Genomic DNA, 5,730 nt, shown 5'->3' on the forward strand with positions numbered 1-5,730 from the left:
AAAGTATGATTAAGAAGCAGTTATCCCTCAGTGACTTCCCGCCTCCTCTGCTGATAACTGATCCTCTCCCACCCGACTAGGTCACTGGCTGTTTAAGTCCCTGGAGAGGGAGAAGAAGGACTTTATAGGATTGGGGGAAAACAGGAGAATTAAATGAAAGTTTACACACTCTGTTTTAAACCTCTCTACTTTTTCTCCTAGTCAGCTCCCCAGGGCTCTGGAAGCTAGGCTTAAAACCTCTGGATGAGAGATTGGAAGGGACCCTGGGAACGATCAGGACAGCTACGGTGCCTCCGTGTGCCTCCGTTCAGCAGATGTTCTGCTCCGTTTTTTTTTTTTTGAGACAAAATTCACATACTGTAAAATTTTCCATTTAACATAGGTTTTTAGTATATTTAGTAATTCTTAGCATGTTCACAAGGTTTACAGCCATCATCATCATCATTAATTCTAGAACGTTTTCATCATTCCAGAAAGAAACTGTCACTCTCCCTTCCCTCCTCCCACCTGCCCCTGGCAGTCATTAATCTACTTCCTATCTCTAAGATTTGCATATTCTGGATAGTTCACATAAATATCATACAATATGCGGTCCTTTGTAACTGACTTCTTTCACTGAGCATAATGTTTACAAGGTTTATCCATGTTGTAGTGTGTATCAGTACTTCATTCCTCTTAATGGCTGAATATTATTTTACCATATGGATAGATCACTTTTGTTTATTCATTTTTCAGTTGATGGCCAATTGGTTGTTTCTAGTTTTCTGGCTATTTGATTTATATGCTTGGTTTTTATGCAAACTTTTCTTTAAACAGAAACCTCTAGCTAAATAAAAGCCTGAATTTGACAGGCTTAGTGGGATCTCTGTATTTTAAGATTTGACGATGGTTGCTGTTGATTGCCTGAACCTCTCTTCATGAGGATCAAGACTACAGCCCTCTCTAAAATGGCATGTGACACCCTTGAGGATAAGTTACTTAAACACTCCAACCTTGAGGATATGACTCCTTTTCCACATCTCGTGTTGTGGCCCCTGATTTGCAGCCACGCACAGTGTACACCAGCTTCATGGAAATCTTCACATTACCCCATCTGGGATCCGTTTTCTCTTGTCATTGTGTCTCGTACCTTCTGCCCAGAGTGCCTTTCTCCCTTCTCTGACTGCCCAAATCCTGCTCCCCATTTTACAGAGAAACCTTTTGAGGGGAAATCCAGGACTCCTACTGCATGGCCCCGCCTCTCCGCAAAACTAGAAGAAACTGCCCACTACACCGAGCTAGATTCTGTCGTGGGTCAGGAGGAAGGGCGGTTACACAGCTAAACCATGGGGCAGGGTGGAATTCTTTTATTTTTCTTCTGAAGCAATGAAAAAAAGCTCTCCAGCCCTCCAAAGACCTGCTTCTTGTTTTATTATTCTGATTTTTGTTCTCTCCTCTAAGGAAGTGAGGGTAATTCCATTCTGGGTTCAGAGAAGCAGATGTGCCAGGAGCACATGTATACCCTCCATTTGCCCTGGGCAGATAAGTCGGCCGTGCTGATTCCCTGGGGGAAAAGGTAGTGCAATTCAAGGGCATCTTTCAAAGTGGAGAAAAGGCCTGGATGGGAGCTGGAGCCACCTCTCCCTGCTCCACTCAGCCAGGTCTCAGAACCATGCACTCATCATTCACCTTTGCCTGACAGAGAAACACCACTTGCCCAAAAGACTGCAGAGCCCATTTCACTTTCTGGCCTCAAATTACCCAGGCGCCTTTGTCGTCTTTAAATAGATACTACTTCATTGCCTGCCTTTTCATTTCGAGTGGTTTTCTCCGTGTGTAGGTGCCCTGAAAAAGAATACAAGGTGATGAATCAAAATGTTTGAGCATCTCACCTCCCCCAACTTTCAAAGATAAAAACACTTAGGATGGAGAGTGGTGTGGCTACTGAAGTCTCATAATTTATTTGAGGTATGTCGCACTTTTGATTAGAAAATGCAATTATGTTTATAGTGTTGTAATCTCACCTGCCTTTGTGCTTTTGGAAAATTGCTGGAGAATACATCTTCTGGAGCACGCTGCCCTTGCTAATCAGTCAATTCCTGTCTCCGGAAGCTCTCACGCTAATGAAGAGATGCTTCTCGGAGGCTCTCAGCTCACACCCAGACTCTGGGGCTCATTTCTCAGCACAAAGAGTTCTGCCTCAGTTCTTTTCTCCTCCTTCTAGTAGCATACAAGAAAATCTGGCATCTAAGTGTAATAGAACTGCTTTCCCTCAGAAAGATCTGCCTTCCATTCTTTCTTTTTGTTTTCTTTCTTTCATTCAATCATTTATTCATTCATCTAACTGCTATTAAGTGTCTTCTTAATCTATGCTAAGTCTTATGTTGGGCACTGGGGATATGAAGTTTAGAAAGGCAGAATCCATGCTATTCAGAAGCTCACGGTCCAGTGAAGGCGGCAGAAAAGTAAGGAGACAGGTAAAAGCCAGTGTGACTGGGGTGGTGATGGTGGTAAGAGGGTGTTAGAAGGGCTCAATCAAAAGGCTCTAATCCAGTCTTGGAGTAAAGAGTGAAAGGGACAGAAAGGCTTCTAGGTAGAAGTGATGTTCAAATTTTGAAAGTGGCATAGAAATAAGACAACAGTGGAACCAGGGAAGGTGTTTTATGCAAAGAGAGCACAGACTTTATGATATCGGGGCGGGTAGTGGGTGTTACTGCGTGTGTGTGTGTGTGAGAGAGAGAGAGAGAGGAAGAGAGGGAGAGGGACAGAGAGAGAGAGAGAGAGAGAGAGAGAGAGAGAGAGAGAGAGAGAGTTGGAAGGGGAAGGAGGATTGGCAAGAGGTAAGACTGAAGAAAGGATAGGGTTTTCTAAGCTTTCTGGACTTAGTACAGAAAGTGTGGTGAGCCTTTGGAGAGTTTTAAGCAGAGGAGTGACATGCTCAGATGCGTGCTTTATAAGAAAACATCCCTTTGCCTGCAGTGGGGACCTACTGATGGCAGAGATGAATTACTTTTGAAAATGCAAGGTGTTCTTATGAATTCATTTCTCCTGGGCTTGGCCATAGTAGGAAAGACAGAGAACCATGATGGAGCAAAATTTCTATCCAAAAAGTCCATTTCTTCTATTGTCTAGGTAAGAGACTAATCATCCTATGGTTTCATCTACTGTGTTGGGGTACAACATAGTACAGGATCTGTGAGCACAGAGAAGGCAGAGATTCCCATGAGGCATAACCCAGAAACACTGGCAGTGGGAAGATCATTTCTCAGTCTGGCCTTGACGTGGACAAGTAACTTCTCATCTCTGGGTATCAGTTCTCCCACAGAAAAAATGAGAAGATTGAACTCAATTGTTTCTTAGTTTCTTTCCAGCTCTGAAAACAATAACTTGATAGTTTGGTGAGCTGATTTTAGAATCATATAGATCTCAGTTTGAATTCTGTATCTGCCGTTTCTGGCTACATGGCTGTGGATAAGTTACTTAAACACTCCAAGGCTAAATTTAAAATGGAGACAATAAAACTTCTTGAAGGATTGTCGTGGGGATTAAACACTATATGTAAAGCATTTAGCATTGTCTCTACATAAATGGATGAAGGCTGCTCTCATATAATACCTTCAAAAATGAAAAAAATGGCTAACCTGGAGAGATCATGAAACAAGGAAACTCATTTCTAGATCACGCAATATCAAGGAACCAGAAAACTGAGGTTACAGTGTTTACAGCCACATGCGCAGTCTTTTCTGATTTTAAGCCAGTGTTTACAATGCTAAGATAATGGTGCTCATACACTGTGACAGGGCGCCCTCTAGTGGTTTTAGATATTAGCATTTTCATTAAGATGATTGAAGAACATAGCTTTTAGATTTATAAGCAAACAGCAAGGGTTTGGGGGTTCATTAATCTTGGATAAAGCTAATAAAGCTAATCTTAGATAAAGCTAGTAAAGTGCCATTAATTATATCACTTCTAATAATAATTCCTTAGTCAACTTTTCCGTAAAAGTCATGTTCTGGGCATTTAATAGATCTTGCAGTTCTGAAAGACAAAATTACATTTTAAATTAAAACATAAATTACAATGAACATTGGAATTGCACATAAAATCTTCAGAGCAGTTCTTTGTGGCATGAAATTGAAACTAATTGGGAATCACTCAAAAGGACGGTGCAATGGCAGAACTGGGGTTTTTCCAGCGGTTACCTTGCTACGAACTTGGCTGTGATTTTGGGCAAGTTGCTTATTTCTGTGGACCTCAGTTTCCTCATATCAGAATATAGGACTCTAAGCATGAATGCTTCAAAGGTCCTTTCCAGCTCTAAGATTCCTTAATTTGAGGGGGATAAATTATCCATTTTCTTTTAATAGTAGGGCTCTGACTTCAAAGAAACTTTGTCAACTTTTCTTTATGAACTAGGGTCTCAAATGCAATAGTTTACAGTCTATTTGAAGATGAGTTTATAACATTTTATAAAACCACCCCTAGCCAGCTGTAACAGAGATGGTTAGTCACTAACAGATTTATGTTCTCCCTCCACAGTGTAGTTTTGCAGAGAAGCAGTTGCCCAATCAAGACTCTATTTAACAGTCCCTCTTTTCATCCAGGTGGGACCAGATGACTAGTTCTTGCCAAAGAGCCGTGAACAAAAATATGGGTACCAATTACAAGCCATGGTTGTTAAATATCAAATGTGTGACCACCCCATTCTTTCTCCTCACTCATCATGTCCTCAAATAAATGACATGTGGGCTACCTGGAGTCATAAGATGGCTGAGCCACAGGTGAAAGGAACCTGGGTACCTGAATTACCTATTGGAGACTATCTGCCCAGGAGAGCCACCCAATCAGAACATCTTCAATGGACTTTGTGTGAATGAGAACTCTGTGTGAAGGCACTGAAAATTATGGGTGGTTCGTTATAGCAGCTAGCTTTAATTATCCTAACATACTCTCCAGCTCCATGATGCTGGAATCCAATTTGAGGCATTGCATAAAAGCAAACTGATTTCATAAAAGCAAATTCTCTCTGCCCCCAACCTGCAGTTGAGATTGGTTTACTCACCATTTCTGAGATTTAAGAAAATAGTTCTGTTCTGAAAAAAGGTCTTATCAAGATTTCCATTAAACTATTGTAATTTGTTACACAAAGGGAGTCTGATGCAGACAATCTGGTTATTGATGGGTATAGATGCCACAATTACTGCTGAGTGATGCTATCAGGTACTTTGGAACAAAAGAAAGTCACATAATCATTGATCTAGAGAAAATGAACTAAGCAGTTAACTTAGCTGTTTTCTGAAATGTTCCCACTCTTCTACATTTTGAGGTGGACCCTTGTTAATGGGGGAGGTGAGAATCATTGCTTATATCCAAGTTATTGATTGATAATTATTTTTGATAGCAGGAAAAATATGGAAGACAAAACAATTTTTTAAATATATAGCTATACTACAAATACTGACAATATTTTATTTAAGCTAGCATTCTATGGGAAGATAATTGAGAATCAGTGATGTAGAAACACATCATCGGCGACAGTAGGTAAAACCCATTACAGTACAAACAGGATTGTGGGACAATGCTGTTCTGGAGCCATAGGCCAAGTATGATGCTGGCTACGATCAGAAAATTATAGCAAATGCTCAATCAGCTATAGAGAAATGAACTCCCAATGAAATAAATGCCTTGTGAAATTAGCAACTTTAGGATTTCATTGTACTTTGCCACTTAAATTATCATTTAGGAGCCTGA

This window comes from Pteropus alecto, unplaced genomic scaffold (assembly GCF_000325575.1).
Source record: "Pteropus alecto unplaced genomic scaffold, ASM32557v1 scaffold25, whole genome shotgun sequence".
NCBI lineage: Eukaryota > Metazoa > Chordata > Mammalia > Chiroptera > Pteropodidae > Pteropus > Pteropus alecto.